Source organism: Dendrobates tinctorius, unplaced genomic scaffold, assembly GCF_039654945.1.
Source record: "Dendrobates tinctorius isolate UK_male_01 unplaced genomic scaffold, ASM3965494v1 ptg000237l, whole genome shotgun sequence".
Taxonomy (NCBI): Eukaryota; Metazoa; Chordata; class Amphibia; order Anura; family Dendrobatidae; genus Dendrobates; species Dendrobates tinctorius.
The window spans coordinates 4,529,226-4,546,653 of record NW_027361904.1 but is presented as its reverse complement, the minus strand read 5'-3'; positions in this window follow the sequence as shown (position 1 = coordinate 4,546,653).

Here is a 17,428-nt window from a genome sequence, read left to right as displayed (position 1 = left end):
CCACTGGTGATGGATCGTGGGATCATTCCTCTGTGGCTGCTCGTCCACTGGTGCTGGAAAGTGGGATCAATCCCCTTTGGCGGCTCGTCCACTGGTGATGGATCGTGACATCATTCCTCTGTGGCGGCTCGTCCACTGGTGATGGATCGTGGGATCATTCCTCTGTGGCGGCTCGTCCACTGGTGATGGATCGTGGGATCATTCCTCTGTGGCGGCTCGTCCACTGGTGATGGATCGTGGGATCATTCCTCTGTGGCGGCTCGTCCACTGGTGATGGATCGTGGGATCATTCCTCTGTGGCGGCTCGTCCACTGGTGATGGATCGTGGGATCATTCCTCTGTGGCTGCTCGTCCACTGGTGATGGATCGTGGGATCAATCCCCTTTGGCAGCTCGTCCACTGGTGATGGATCGTGAGATCATTCCTCTGTGGCGGCTTGTCCACTGGTGATGGATCGTGGGATCATTCCTCTGTGGCGGCTCGTCCACTGGTGATGGATCGTGGGATCATTCCTCTGTGGCGGTTCGTCCACTGGTGATGGATCGTGGGATCATTCCTCTGTGGCGGCTCGTCCACTGGTGATGGATCGTGGGATCATTCCTCTGTGGCGGCTCGTCCACTGGTGATGGATCGTGGGATCATTCCTCTGTGGCGGCTCGTCCACTGGTGATGGATCGTGGGATCATTCCTTTGTGGCGGCTCGTCCACTGGTGATGGATCGTGGGATCATTCCTCTGTGGCGGCTCGTCCACTGGTAATGGATCGTGGGATCATTCCCCTGTGGCGGCTCGTCCACTGGTAATGGATCGTGGGATCATTCCCCTGTGGCGGCTCGTCCACTGGTGATGGGTCGTGGGATCATTCCTCTGTGGTGGGTCATCCACAGGTGATGGATCGTGGGATCATTCCTCTGTGGTGGGTCGTCCACTGGTGATGGATCGTGGGATCATTCCTCTGTGTCGGCTCATCCGCTGGTGATGGATCGTGGGATCATTGCTCTGTGGCGGCTCGTCCACTAATGATGGATCGTGGGATCATTCCTCTGTTGCGGCTTGTCCACTGGTGATGGATCGTGGGATCATTCCTCTGTGGCTGCTCGTCCACTGGTGATGAATCGTGGGATCAATCTTCTTTGGCGGCTCGTCCACTGGTGATGGATCGTGAGATCATTCCTCTGTGGCGGCTTGTCCACTGGTGATGGATCGTGGGATCATTCCTCTGTGGCAGCTCGTCCACTGGTGATGGATCGTGGGATCATTCCTCTGTGGTGGTTCGTCCACTGGTGATGGATCGTGAGATCATTCCTCTGCGGCGGCTCATCCACTGGTGATGGATCGTGGGATCATTCCTCTGTGGCGGCTCGTCCACTGGTGATCGTGGGATCATTCCTCTGTGGCGGCTCGTCCACTGGTGATGGATCGTGGGATCATTCCTCTGTGGCGGCTCATCCACTGGTGATGGGTCGTGGGATCATTCCTCTGTGGTGGCTCGTCCACTGGTGATGGGTCATGGGATCATTCCTCTGTGGTGGGTCGTCCACAGGTGATGGATCGTAAGATCATTCCTCTGTGTCGGCTCATCCACCGGTGATGGGTCATGGGTTCATTCCTCTGTGGCGGCTCGTCCACTGGTGATAATTCGTGGGATCATTCCTTTGGCTGGATCAAACAACTCCTATATCCATGGGATACTCTCAGTGTACTCCGGTCACATCCAGAGCTGCAGTCATAGTTCTGCTGCTTCCTTGTTAGCGCTCAGTGTGCGGGACGTCCGATCCGATCTGCATCTGTCACTTCTGTATTTAGCACGCCGGGCTGCAGTGCATTGTGGGAGATGTCGTGGTGGCCCCTGGCCCTGTAGAGCACATCTCCCAGAATGCACTGCACTTATATAAATCCAGATTTATTTGCATGTTCCTCATTTGCCTGGAGAAGGCAGAGTTACCCCGGACACAGGAGTCTCTGCCTCTCACTGTCACAGACCCTCAGCTGTGAGCATTAATTTTATTGCAGGTGTTGAGGCCGCTGGATGTAAAGTAGAAGGTTTCCACTCACTGATAGCAAGCAGGACAGGCGATAACATGCAGGATTGACAGTGGGGGGACCCCGGAGACGCCACCTCCCTCTCATAGAAGTCAATGGATCGGGATCCCGAGCGGTGCTATATACAGGTGTGAACGAGGCCACGATGCGGAGCTGCACGTGACATCAGCTGTGATGTCATCATCACCGATATTACATCACTGATGCGTCTGTAGAAAGGAGAGATGGTGGAAATTAAAGGGGCGTCCATTATCTGTGTATAAAGAACATTCTCTGCATAGGGGAAAGTTCTGTGACTTTACTCCTAACCATCTCCAGATCTCTGCTAGCGGTCAGTGAATGAGACCCATGCGTGGCTCTGCTGATACGTTGTATCCGATGCGCACAGCGCTCTGCCGATACCTTGTATCCGCTGCGGACAGCGCTCTGCCGGTACCTTGTATCCGCTGCGGACAGCGCTCTGCCGGTACCTTGTATCCGCTGCGGACAGCGCTCTGCCGGTACCTTGTATCCGCTGTGGACAGCGCTCTGCCGGTACCTTGTATCCGCTGCGGACAGCGCTCTGCCGGTACCTTGTAAAGCCTCATTCACACTCAGACATCGGTCAGGATTCTCTATCAGTTTATATCTACAGAGGAAATCCGTCATTGAGAAATGAACACCTGATGTGTGAATACGGCCCAGGACAGATGTGTGCAGCTCACAGAGCGGTGTTCACACTGGATGCAATGGTACCAGACCCTCAGCTGAGCGCAGGACACCGTGTGCTCCCGGATAGAATAATCTCCAGTGTGAAGTCCTGGTGCAGATCTCTCCATGGGATTATTCGGCCATTGTGGTGTTTCAGGGGCTCCTCCCTGTGCCAGGAACATCTCCTGTTTGCTCAGATTCTCGCTGACCCGTCCTGTTTTCTGTGGAAACCTTTTAGCGATGATCTATAATGTATAACCCGCACACACACGAGGGATCCGAATCTGCTGACGGCCGAGAATGATCTGTTAACCCCTTGCTCCCCTCCGTATCAGCACCAGGGGCCTCATTAGGAGGTGTCTGAGTCTGGGGAGCAACACATGACCAAAGAATCAGAAGAAGGTTCCTTGGACGACTCCTTCAGTCCCATCTTCTGTCACTGTCCCCCATAATACGGGGGTACGCTCTGTGTGACCCCAATAAATAAAGCAATTATCGTCCAGCAGTTTTCTAACAGACTTTGGGCCCCTTTCTTTGTTGCATTTGCGCCTTTTTTGTCTCCTTTTTTTCTGTTTTTTGCCTGTTTTCCATTTGCACCTTTTATATTCTCTTTGCCTGTTTTTTGTTTCTTTGTTTTTCATCAATGTGAGCAAGGTTCAGTGGTCCAGGTTCAATGGTCGAGGTTTGGTGGCCGAGGTTCTGTGGTCGAGGTTCAATCATCGAGGTTCTGTGGCCGAGGTTCAACGGTCAAGGCTCGGTGGCCCAGGTTCAACGGTCGAGGCTCGGTGGCCCAGGTTCAACGGTCGAGGCTCGGTGGCCCAGGTTCAACGGTCGAGGCTCGGTGGCCCAGGTTCAACGGTCGAGGCTCGGTGGCCCAGGTTCAACGGTCGAGGCTCGGTGGCCCAGGTTCAACGGTCGAGGCTCGGTGGCCCAGGTTCAACGGTCGAGGCTCGGTGGCCCAGGTTCAACGGTCGAGACTCGGTGGCCCAGGTTCAACGGTCGAGGCTCGGTGGCCCAGGTTCAACGGTCGAGGCTCGGTGGCCCAGGTTCAACAGTCGAGGTTCGGTAGCCCAGGTTCGATGGTCGAGGTTCGGTGGCCCAGATTCAACAGTCGAGGTTCGGTGGCCCAGGTTCAATGGCCAAGGTTAAGTGGTCAAGGTTCGGTCACCGAGGTTTGATGGTCGAGGTTCTGTGGTCAAGGTTCAGTCATCGAGGTTCAGTGGTCTAGGTTCAATTGTCGAGGTTCTGTGGCCAAGATTCTGTGGTCGTAGTTCGGTGGCCAAGTTTCGATGGTCAAGGTTAAGTGGTCGAGGTTTGATGGCCGAGGTTCTGTGGTCGAGGTTCAATCATCGAGGTTCGGTGGTCTAGGTTCAATTGTCGAGGTTCAGTGGCCCAGGTTGAACGGTCGAGGTTTGGTGGCCCAGGTTCAACGGTCGAGGCTCGGTGGCCGAGGTTCAACGGTCGAGGTTTGGTGGCCCAGGTTTAACAGTCGAGTTTCGATGACCCAGGTTCAGTGGTCGAGGTTCTGTGGCCAAGATTCTGTGGTCGAGGTTCGGTGGCCAAGGTTAAGTGGTCGAGGTTCGGTGGCTCAGGTTCAATGGTCGAGGTTCGGTGGCCCAGGTTCAATGGTCAAGGTTAAGTGGTCGAGGTTCGGTCACTGAGGTTTGATGGTCGAGGTTTTGTGGTCGAGGTTCAGTCATCGAGGTTCGGTGGTCTAGGTTCAATTGTCGAGGTTCTGTGGCCAAGATTCTGTGGTCGTGGTTCGGTGGCCAAGGTTCGATGGTCGAGGTTCAGTGGTCGAGGTTTGGTCGCCGAGGTTTTGTGGTCGAGGTTTGGGGTCTTTTGCTGTTTGCGGCTGATTCGTCTCACTTTTTTTTGTTTCAGTCCCCCTTTTTTCTGTTCTGCACAAATTTCGATGCAATTTTTGCAATATTTCTGCTGAACATGAGACGTTTTGCACTAAAATGTTTAGAAACAAGTTAAAGACGAGAATAAATAGAATGTTTTATTTGGAGTGATCTCCAGGAGCCATTTTTGAAGAATTTTGTGAAAAAAAATAAAGACGTCAGCAAATATCACAAGAAAAAAAAAGAAAAGCGACTTAAAAATAACAAAAAAACCAAAAATGCTGAATTGTGTTCTCTGTGTTTCTCTTCAACACCATTATGAAGATCTCTGCTTGCTGTCAGTGACTGCGAGAAGCGGAGGGCAGGAATGCAGAGGATTGCCTGCACTGACACATTGTAACGAACACTGAGAAGCATCATATCAGCTCCAGCTTTGCGCCAGCTCTTCATGTGCCGTGACCCTGTCCGCAGCCTCCTGCGCAGAGCTGAGTAGTGGTTACAATGTGTCAGTGCAGACGATGCGGTGACTCCAATGTAAGAAGTCATCATTGCTTGATAATGGCGCCCGGGGCCCTTGGGTTTACTGGTGGAGCGGAGTCCTCACCTACAGTCCTGTGGGAGACAGTATTTTTTTTTCCTTAGATCTATGCATTTGGGGCTAAAACTTATTTTTGCAAAAATGTTTGTCTTGCTTTCCTTCTACAGCCGTTGTCGCACTGTCTATTGTTGGCTGCAGAATGAGTTGACTAAGAATCTGTCAGTGAGCTTACAATTCTTTTATCCTCTGCGTTCAAGTTGAGCTCAACTTTCATGTGTTCAGCAGGGAGGAGAAAAGGGAAAAGAAGGGTTAGGGCAGAGACAGACTGCCGTATCTCTCGTGTGAGAATCGCGTCGTAAACCTCGTACGGGCTGTCGGGTCTCCTGACCTGAGCTTGACAGCTGCACAGTAATCCATCATGCTGTCTTGCTTGGGAGAGGTGCCGAGCCAGTCCCAGTGCTATGCGATTCTCGCACGAGTTATACGGCCGTCTGTCTCCAGAGTGAGAGCTCACTGACAGATTCTCAGTTTCCTCATCCATCAGTTCCGCAGTCAGCAATAAACAGTGTAACACTGAGGTTATAGAAGACAAACGGTGAAACATTTTTAATGAAATCCAACTCCAAAAATGATTTTAGCCCCAAAAACCATGTCTTTATTTACAAATAATTCCCCCAAAGGTGTCCTGACCCACTCACGTGGATATATCAGGGCAGTTCTGGGACTGATGGAGGTGGACGGCCCGATCCTGATGATCTGACGGTTTCATTCTTTTCCAGGTCCGGTCGTGTTGATGGGTTTGGACATCGCTGAGACGACCCTTGGGATGATCCACAGCTGATCCTTGCGCTTTGTGGGTCCTGATTGAGCAGTTTTGGTTGGGTGACCCCCAATAAGAAGTTCTGCCGCTGAGGGTGGAGATGTAGGACCACCACTGGACCAGGCGTCACCATCTCATATCACTGCTACATCCACCGTTGCCCGGAGCACCACGGAGCTCCTGCGATGGGTTCGGGGCTGTCCACCGGAGCGGTGGTCGCCATCTCCTTTAACTGTGTGATAGCGTTACTGATCCTCGTCCTCTTCCTCATCCTGTGTAAGGCATGTCAGACCCCGACCTGCCCCAACTCCAGCCCCTCGCCCGACTCCGACAAGAGGAACGAGGAGAAGTACCTGCTCCAGCCCTGACCCATTGACTGTCGAGGACTCTGCGGAGAACGGGGGGGTGGAGGACCCTATCGAGGACCCTGCAAAGGACGGCGGGAGGAGGACCCTGCGGAGGAGCCTATCGAGGATCCTGCGGTGGACGGGGGTGGAGGACGGGGGTGGAGGACCCTGCGGAGTACGGGGGTGGAGGACCCTATCGAGGACCCTTGGGAGGACCCTATCGAGGACCCTGCGGAGGACAGGGGGGTGGAGGACCCTGCGGAGGACAGGGGGGTGGAGGACCCTGCGGAGGACAGGGGGGTGGAGGACCCTGCGGAGGACAGGGGGGTGGAGGACTCTGCGGAGGACGGGGGGTGGAGGACGCTGCACCTACATTTCTTTTATATCGGATTCGTGTCTCCGCGGCGGCGAATATTAACCGTGCGAGTGACGGCAAATCTCTGGAGCCATAACACACCTGAAAATGCTAAGGGAATAATGAGATCCCGCGACGTCTTCCTTCCGACAACCTCCTGTGGCCTAGATCCTTCCGCTCGCCGCCTTGTCTGGCGGAGCCGTCACTCCTAGTCGGGGGCTCTTGATTGGCAGTCCCTGGGCGGTCCGGCTGCGGCTGACCTCCTCACTGTGCACTGGAGTCCTGGGGGGACGCGGACTAAAGAAGCCCCTCTATGTAGTACCGGAGCTGATGCTCATAATGGGCCAGCAGGTGCGTGGTGTGAGGGGGCGCACTGTTAGGTAGCAGTGATGGCGATGATGATCATGCATTGCAGGTGGGAAGGGGTTAATACATATCAATAATTGATATAAAAAAGCAATAAAGGGACATTAAATCAGGGACGTTCCTCCTCGGCGGAGGCACTGGATCTCCTCACACATGAATGCAACAATCCCCTGAGCTTCCGCCTGCACCCAGGACCCCCGAGCGTGGGGTGTTCCCGGCCCAAGACCCCTGTCCTGTATGTACAGTGGGTACGGAAAGTATTCAGACCCCTTTACATTTTTCACTCTTTGTTTCATTGCAGCCATTTGGTAAATTCATTTTTCCTCATTACTGTGCACTCTGCACCCCATCTTCACTGAAAAATAACAGAAATGTAGAAATTTTTGCAAATTTATTGAAATAGAAAATCTGAAATCATGAAACATGGTCATAAGTATTCAGCCCCTTTGCTCAGTAGTGAGTAGATGCATCTTTTGAGCTAGTACAGCCATGAGTCTTCTTGGGAATGATGCAACAAGTTTTTCACCCCTGGATTTGGGGATCCTCGGCCATTCTTCCTTGCAGATCCTCTTCGGTTCCGTCAGGTTGGATGGTGAATGTTGGTGGACAGCCATTTTCAGGTCTCTCCAGAGATGCTCCATTCGGTTTAGGTCAGGGCTGTGGCTGGGCCAGTCAGGAATCGTCACAGAGTTGTTCTGAAGCCACTCCTTTGTTATTTTAGCTGTGTGCTTAGGGTCATTGTCTTGTTGGAAGGTGAACCTTCAGCCACGTCTGAGGTCCAGAGCACTCTGGAAGAGGTGGAAGAGGTTTTCATCCAGGATATCTCTGTACTTGGCCGCATTCATGTTTCCTTCAATGGCAACCAGTCTTCCTATCCCTCCAGCTGAAAAACACCCCCATAGCATGATGCTGCCTCCACCATGTTTCACTGTTGGGATTGTGTTGGGCAGGTGATGAGCAGTGCCTGGTCTTCTCCACACATACCGCTTAGAATTATCACCAAAAAGTTCTATATCTTTGTCTCATCAGACCAGAGAATCTTATTTCTCACAGTCTGGGAGTCCTTCATGTGTTTTTTTTAGCAAACTCTATTTGGGCTTTCATATGTCTTGCACTGAGGAGAGGCTTCCATCGGGCCACTCTGCCATAAAGGCCTGACTGGTGGAGGGCTACAGTGATAGTTGACTTTGTGGAACTTTCTCTCATCTCCCTACTGCATCTGTGGAGCTCAGCCACAGTGATATTGGGGTTCTTCTTTACCTCTCTCACCAAGGCTCTTCTCCCATGGTTGCTCAGTTTGGCTGGACGGCCAGGTCTAGGAAGACTTCTGGTGGTCCCAAACTTCTTCCATGTAAGGATTATGGAGGCCACTGTGCTCTTAGGAACCTTGAGTACTGCAGAAATTCTTTTTTATCCTTGGCCAGATCTGTGCCTTCCACAATTCTGTCTCTGAGCTCCTGGCCAGTTCCTTTGACCTCATGATTCTCATTTGGTCTGACATGCACTGTGAGCTGTGAGGTCTTATATAGACAGGTGTGCGCCTTTACAAATCAAGTCCTATCAGTTTAATTAACCACAGCTGGACTCCAATGAAGGAGTAGAACCATCTCAAGGAGGATCACAAGGAAATGGACAGCATGTGACTTACATATGAGTGTCTGAGCAAAGGGTCTGAATACTTTTTTTTTTTAATAAATTTCCAAAAAATTCTAAATTGTGTTTGTTTTTCAGTCAGGATGGGGAGCAGAGTGCACATTAATGAGAACAAAAATGAACTTTTTTGAATTTACCAAATGGCTGCGATGAAACAGAGTGAAATATTTAAAGGGGTCTGAATACTTTCCGTACCCACTGTATACTAGGAGGGGGAGGCTGATACCATGGTCCCATTAGGGGTCCCAGCCTTACCTGAGGTATGCGCTGTAGGAAGGGGTTAATGCTGCCCCTTCAGTATTAATACCGCCATATCATGTTGGCGTATCGCATGTGAATGTCACTTGTGCACAGATCACGTAAATCACACGCTAACGTGCAGAGGGCGCGGACCCCCAGCCTTACATCCACCGCCACATTGTGTGGCTCCGCATCGCGTACCCGATATTTTACGGTACGTCACGTCATACTGTATGGCGGCATTGGGGATAAACCACAGGAATGCTGCTGTGCCGGGTCCTGTGCTGCGGTGGGCTCGAGTCTGTAGCTCCTCTGGAGCAGGACCCCTCTATTCCCGCAGTCACAGAGTCGGCGGAGTAACTGCTACATTTATGCACCATGAATTACGGAGGGTCCCGGGGGCCGAGATCGTCTCTACCGCTGCCTTATGGGATGTCTTGGTCGGAGTCAGGTGGGATCTTGGGGATTCAGGATGTGAGGGTCCAGCCCCTGACCCCAGTATCGGCACCTCACTGGTCACGGAGTGATGTGTCCTGTGCCTCGCACCGTCCACCCATCACTTTATATTCTGTACTGACACTTTAATAAAAACGAAAAAAAATCTGTGGTCAAAAGTTCTCTGCGTCAAAACCCAGATCTGTGGCCTCTGCCCCAGTCACATCGAGATCTGTGGCCTCTGCTCCTGTTACATCCAGATCTGTGGCCTCTGCTCCAGTCACATCCAGATCTGTGGCCTCTGCTCCTGTTACATCCAGATCTTCTGCCTCTGCTCCTGTTACATCCAAATCTGTGGCCTCTGCTCCAGTCACATCCAGATCTGTGGCCTCTGCTCCAGTCCCATCCAGATCTGTGGCCTCTGCTCCAGTCCCATCCAGATCTGTGGCCTCTGCTCCAGTCCCATCCAGATCTTCTGCCTCTGCTCCTGTTACATCCAGATCTTCTGCCTCTGCTCCTGTTATATCCAGATCTTCTGCCTCTGCTCCAGTCACATCCAGATCTGTGGCCTCTGCTCCAGTCCCATCCAGATCTTCTGCCTCTGCTCCTGTTACATCCAGATCTTCTGCCTCTGCTCCTGTTATATCCAGATCTTCTGCCTCTGCTCCAGTCACATCCAGATCTGTGGCCTCTGCTCCAGTCACATCCAGATCTGTGGCCTCTGCTCCAGTCAGATCCAGATCTGTGGCCTCTGCTCCTGTTACATCCAGATCTTCTGCTTCTGCTCCAGTCACATCCAGATCTTCTGCTTCTGCTCCAGTAGCATCCAGATCTTCTACCTCTGCTTCTGTTGCATCCAGATCTTCTGCCTCTGCTCCTGTTACATCCAGATTTTCTGCCTCTGCTCCAGTCACATCCAGATCTTCTGCCTCTGCTCCTGTTACATCCAAATCTGTGGCCTCTGCTCCAGTCACATCCAGATCTGTGGCCTCTGCTCCTGTTACATCCAGATCTGTGGCCTCTGCTCCAGTCCCATCCAGATCTTCTGCCTCTGCTCCTGTTACATCCAGATCTTCTGCCTCTGCTCCTGTTATATCCAGATCTTCTGCCTCTGCTCCAGTCACATCCAGATCTGTGGCCTCTGCTCCAGTCCCATCCAGATCTTCTGCCTCTGCTCCTGTTACATCCAGATCTTCTGCCTCTGCTCCTGTTATATCCAGATCTTCTGCCTCTGCTCCAGTCACATCCAGATCTGTGGCCTCTGCTCCAGTCACATCCAGATCTGTGGCCTCTGCTCCAGTCACATCCAGATCTGTGGCCTCTGCTCCTGTTACATCCAGATCTTCTGCTTCTGCTCCAGTCACATCCAGATCTTCTGCTTCTGCTCCAGTAGCATCCAGATCTTCTACCTCTGCTTCTGTTGCATCCAGATCTTCTGCCTCTGCTCCTGTTACATCCAGATCTTCTGCCTCTGCTCCAGTCACATCCAGATCTGTGGCCTCTGCTCCAGTCACATCCAGATCTGTGGCCTCTGCTCCAGTCACATCCAGATCTGTGGCCTCTGCTCCTGTTACATCCAGATCTTCTGCTTCTGCTCCAGTCTCATCCAGATCTTCTACCTCTGCTTCTGTTGCATCCAGATCTTCTGCCTCTGCTCCTGTTACATCCAGATCTTCTGCCTCTGCTCCAGTCACATCCAGATCTTCTGCCTCTGCTCCTGTTACATCCAGATCTGTGGCCTCTGCTCCAGTCACATCCAGATCTGTGGCCTCTGCTCCAGTCACATCCAGATCTGCTGCCTCTGCTCCTGTTACATCCAGATCTGTGGCCTCTGCTCCAGTCACATCCAGATCTGTGGCCTCTGCTCCAATCACATCCAGATCTGTGGCCTCTGCTCCAATCACATCCAGATCTGTGGCCTCTGCTCCAGTCACATCCAGATCTGCGGCCTCTGCTCCAGTCACACCCAGATCTGCAGCCTCTGTTCCAGTCACATCCAGATCTGCTGCCTCTGCTCCTGTTACATCCAGATCTGTGGCCTCTGCTCCAGTCACATCCAGATCTGTGGCCTCTGCTCCAATCACATCCAGATCTGTGGCCTCTGCTCCAATCACATCCAGATCTGTGGCCTCTGCTCCTGTTACATCTAGATCTGCGGCCTCTGCTCCAGTCACACCCAGATCTGCAGCCTCTGTTCCGGTCACCTCTCAGCTCTGCGGCCTTTACTCCTATCACATCCAGATCTGCGGCCTCTGCTCAGGTCACATCCAGATCTGCGGCCTCTGCTCCAGTCACACCCAGATCTGCAGCCTCTGTTCCGGTCACCTCTCAGCTCTGCGGCCTTTACTCCTGTCACATCCAGATCTGCAGCCTCTGCTCCAGTCACATCCAGATCTGCAGCCTCTGCTCCAGTCACACCCAGATCTGCAGCCTCTGTTCCGGTCACCTCTCAGGTCTGCGGCCTTTACTCCTATCACATCCAGATCTGCGGCCTCTGCTCCAGTCACATCCAGATCTGCGGCCTCTGCTCCAGTCACACCCAGATCTGCAGCCTCTGTTCCGGTCACCTCTCAGGTCTGCGGCCTTTACTCCTATCACATCCAGATCTGCGGCCTCTGCTCCAGTCACATCCAGATCTGCGGCCTCTGCTCCAGTCACACCCAGATCTGCAGCCTCTGTTCCGGTCACCTCTCAGCTCTGCGGCCTTTACTCCTGTCACATCCAGATCTGCGGCCTTTACTCCAGTCACGTCCAGATCTGCGGCCTCTGCTCCAGTCACATCCAGATCTGCGGCCTCTGCTCCAGTCACACCCAGATCAGCAGCCTCTGTTCTGGTCACCTCTCAGCTCTGCGGCCTTTACTCCTGTCACATCCAGATCTGCAGCCTCTGCTCCAGTCACATTCAGATCTGCATGATGATACGAGTTGTCTACGACATCGCCACATCTTGGCTGCTGTCGGTTGCTCTGATACTCGCGCTCGCTCATTTTCCCGCTTCCAAGACATCAACTACAAGAATCTCCTGCCGCGTTATAAACATCGTTCCCCTGACTGGGACTCCTGGTTGATTTTTCGGGGGTCATGAGGAGGGACCCCCGGTTGATTTTTCGGTGGTCATGAGGAGGGACCCCTGGTTGATTTTTCGGTGGTCATGAGGAGGGACCCCTGGTTGATATTTCGGTGGTCATGAGGGACCCCTGGTTGATATTTCGGTGGCCCTGAGGAGGGACCCCTGGTTGATTTTTCGGTGGTCATGAGGGACCCCTGGTTGATATTTCGGTGGCCCTGAGGAGGGACTCCTGGTTGATTTTTCGGTGGTCATGAGGAGGGACTCCTGGTTGATATTTCGGTGGTCATGAGGAGGGACTCCTGGTTGATATTTCGGTGGTCATGAGGAGGGACTCCTGGTTGATATTTCGGTGGCCATGAGGAGGGACTCCTGGTTGATTTTTCGGTGGCCATGAGGGACCCTGGTTGATTTTTCGCTGGTCCTGAGGAGGGACCCCTGGTTGATTTTTCAGTGACCCCGAGGACGGACCCCTGGTTGATTTTTCGGTGGCCATGAGGGACCCTGGTTGATTTTTCGGTGGTCATGAGGAGGGACCCTGGTTGATTTTTCGGTGGTCATGAGGAGGGACCCCTGGTTGATTTTTCGGTGGTCATGAGGAGGGACTCCTGGTTGATTTTTCGGTGGTCATGAGGAGGGACTCCTGGTTGATATTTCGGTGGCCCTGAGGAGGGACTCCTGGTTGATTTTTCGCTAGCCCCGAGGAGGGACCCCTGGTTGATTTTTCAGTGACACCCAAGAACGGACCCCTGGTTGTTTTTTCGGTGGTCATGAGGACGGACCCCTGGTTGATTTTTCGGTGGTCATGAGGAGGGACCCCTGGTTGATTTTTCGGTGGTCATGAGGAGGGACCCCTGGTTGATTTTTCGGTGGTCATGAGGAGGGACCCCTGGTTGATTTTTCGGTGGCCATGAGAACGGACCCCTGGTTGATTTTTCGGTGGTCATGAGGAGGGACCCCTGGTTGATTTTTCGGTGGCCATGAGGGACCCTGGTTGATTTTTCGGTGGTCATGAGGAGGGACCCTGGTTGATTTTTCGGTGGTCATGAGGAGGGACCCCTGGTTGATTTTTCGGTGGCCATGAGGAAGGACCCCTGGTTGATTTTTCGGTGGCCATGAGGAAGGACCCCTGGTTGATTTTTCGGTGGCCATGAGGACGGACCCCTGGTTGATTTTTCGGTGGCCATGAGGAGGGACCCCTGGTTGATTTTTCGCTGGTCCCGAGGAGGGACCCCTGGTTGATTTTTCAGTGACCCCCGAGGACGGACCCCTGGTTGATTTTTCGGTGGCCATGAGGGACCCTGGTTGATTTTTCGCTGGCCATGAGGAGGGACCCTGGTTGATTTTTCAGTGACCCCCGAGGACGGACCCCTGGTTGATTTTTCGGTGGCCATGAGGGACCCCTGGTTGATTTTTCGGTGGCCATGAGGGACCCTTGGTTGATTTTTCAGTGGTCACGAGGATCGACCCCTGGTTGATTTTCTGGTGGTCTTGTGCTGTTGTACCCCAGGGTGCTGACATTTCCCGCTTCTCCGGAGATGACTTTTTTGCGGATAAATGAGCTCAGAAATAAAATGACCATGGAGGCGAGAGCATGTGGAGCGGCGGAGTGAGCGCCCGCCGCGTCCCTGCCCGAGGGGCCACCGTCCTGTTTATCCAGCAGGAAGAGATGCGTCTGTTCCGCACACGCAGCAGCTTTACGGCAGAGAATCATCCAGCTGCATCAGCACAAAGTCATGTAAAGCCGTGTCTCACCACAATCGCTCAAATAACAACTCCCCAGAATACGATTTCACTGCATTCATCCTCTCTACCTTCCGGAGGATTCGCAGCTTCCCTCAGCAGAACACAGGCTGCTCTCCATCCAATCCCACCACACACAGCCTGCACTCTGCTAACAGACACGGGGGGTCCAGACTTTAGGAACACCCAGTATAATGGAGCAGTGATGCATTCCCCCCAAAAATCGGAATATTCACTCCCCGTATTCAAGTTATGCCAGTGCGATACGTTCAGCGGATATAAAAAGTTTACACACCCCTGATAAATCCCAGGACTTTGTCATATAAAAGAATCAGTTCAGAACGTTTTCCACCATTGATGTCTCCCATAATCCATTGAGAAAGAAACTGAAATCTTCTCTGGTGGAGAAAGAAGATAAAGAAGTAAAATAATGTGGTCGCATAAATCTGACACTAAGAGGCCAGAAGGTTCTGATGTCAAATTCACTGATATTTGAAATATCCATAAATTTCTCTACCTTCACTAAAGCCCCAGTTCCAGAGCACAATGCTGCCTCCACCATGCCTCACTGTGGGGATGATGATGACCGATGTTGGCATTACACCTTTTGAAATTCTGGATAAAAAATTGCCCCTCGGTCTCATCAGACATAACACTTTTCATGTTTTTAGCAGACTTGGAGGTTTTTGCAGAATATAGCTGATCATGGATGTTTTTTTTTATTAGAAAAAGCTTCCATCTGGCCCCTGACCCCACAGGCCGGACATATGAAGAATACTGGAGATTGCTGTCACATGTAGGACACAACCAGGACTGGTCAGAAGTTCCTGCAGCTCCTTTAATGTTGTCGCCCACTTCAACCCTCCTGGACCAAATTTCTTCTCGTCTGGAGGAGGAGACCTGGATAAGGGGACATGGAGGTCCCTAGGATGAGAAAATGATCTGGTTCAGGGACAGATGTTTCCAGTGGAGAGGACAGCAGAGTCCTTTGAAGCGAACAAAAAAGTCTGCAGGACAGAGGGATATGGAGGAAAGGGACAAAGGAGTCTGAAAGCCAAGACAGAGAAATCTGGAGGAAAGGAAACTATGGTCTAGAGGAGGACAGACAAATCTGGAAAAGGGGACATAGGTGGCCGAGGAGTCTGGAGCAGGGGACAAAGGTTTTGATGGATGGACAGAGGGGTCTGAAGAAGCGGAAATATGGTCTGGAGGAGAGGACACAGGTATCTGGAGGATGGGGTGTAGGAATCTGAGGAAGATGGAGGTCTCAAGAGAAGATGACAGAATGGTATAGAAAAGATAACAGAGGGACTTGGAGGCCTAGTTCTCACTTCTTGCCCACGAGTATTCGAGTGTATGTGTGTTGGATTTAGTACATTTACCAGGAAGCTTTACCCAACTCACTGACAAACACTAGTCATCATCTTCTACACTGAAGAGGAGGATAAAAGATTGACCTTTTGGCTTATGGCAGACTGATGGTTTGGAAAGATGTTCTCCAAGTTCTGGTGCATCTTCCTCTGTGGTCATACCATTGAGGTGGATGATGAGACTTCTGATCGAGGTAAAGGAGGTCAGGGCACACCTTGGTGGGAGTCTTCTTTCCAATCCTTCCATCTTGGAGAGATGTTTTCCCCGATTTGGTGTCTTCTTCTCATTGTGATTTATACTGCAATCTATAAGGAGCAGATGCTATTCTTTTTGACAGCGGAGGGAATGGATGGATATGGCAGAGAAGCAGGCTAGTCACTAACTGGGGTAGATCAAAGCTACTGACGTCACCAGAGGTGTCAACTCAATGCCAGGCTGCACCTGATAAGCTCTCAATGTACAGTAGTCACCACTCTGACAAAAAGGAGCAATCCAACTGCTCCTTCCACTATCTGCAAGTCCTTGTGGGACACATCCCTAACTCTGCTCCTCTGGTAAGTATGGGGCACATGTCTAACCCTGCTCCTCTGGTAAGTCTGAGGCACATCCCTAACCCTGCTCCTCTGGTAGGTGTGAGGCACATCCCTACCTTTGCTCCACTGGTAAGTCTGGGGAACATTCCTAACTCTGCTCCTCTGGTAAGTCTGGGGCACATCCCTAACTCTGCTCCTCTGGTAAGTCTGGGGCACATCCCTAACCCTGCTCCTCTGGTAGGTGTGGGGCACATCCCTAACTCTTCCTCTGGTAAGTCTGGGGCACATCCCTAACTCTGCTCATCTGGTAAATCTGGGGCACATCCCTAACTCTGCTCCTCCGGAAAGTCTGGGGCACATGCCTAACTCTGCTTATGTGGTAAGTCTGGGGAACATCCCTAACTCTTCCTCTGGTAAGTCTGGAGCACATCCCTAATTCTGCTTCTCTGGTAAGTATGGGGAAAATCCCTAACTCTGCTTATGTGGTAAGTCTGGGGCATATCCCTAACTCTGCTCCTCTGGTAAATCTGTAGAACATCCCTAACTCTGCTCCTCTAGTTAGTCTGGGGCACATCCCTAACTGCTCCTCTGGTAAGTCTGGGGCACATCCCTAACTGCTCCTCTGGTAAATCTGGGGCACATCCCTAACTCTGCTCATGTGGTAAATCTGGGGCACATCCCTAACTCTGCTCATCTGGTAAGTCTGGGGCACATCCCTAACTCTGCTCCTCTGGTAAGGATGGGACACAGCCCTAACTCTGCTCCTCTGGTAAGTCTGGGGCACATCCCTAACTCTGCTCCTCTGGTAAGTCTGCTCATGTGGTAAATCTGGGGCACATCCCTAACGCTGCTCCTCTGGTAAGTCTAGGGAACATCCCTAACTCTGCTCATCTGGTAAGCCTGGGGCACATCCCTAACTCTGCTCCTCTGGTAAGGATGGGACACATCCCTAACTCTGCTCCTCTGGTAAGTCTGGGGCACATCCCTAACTCTGCTCCTCTGGTAAGTCTAGGGAACATCCCCAACTCTGCTCATCTGGTAAGTCTAGGGAACATCCCCAACTCTGCTCATCTGGTAAGTCTGGGGCACATCCCTAACTCTGCTCCTCTGGTAAATCTGGGGAACACCCCTAACTCTGCTCCTCTGGTAAGGATGGGACACATCCCTAACTCTGCTCCTCTGGTAAGTCTGGGGCACATCCCTAACTCTGCTCCTCTGGTAAGTCTAGGGAACATCCCCAACTCTGCTCATCTGGGGCACATCCCTAACTCTGCTCCTCTGGTAAATCTGGGGAACACCCCTAACTCTGCTCCTCTGGTAAGTCTGGGGAACATCCCTAACTCTGCTCATGTGGTAAATCTGGGGCACATCCCTAACTCTG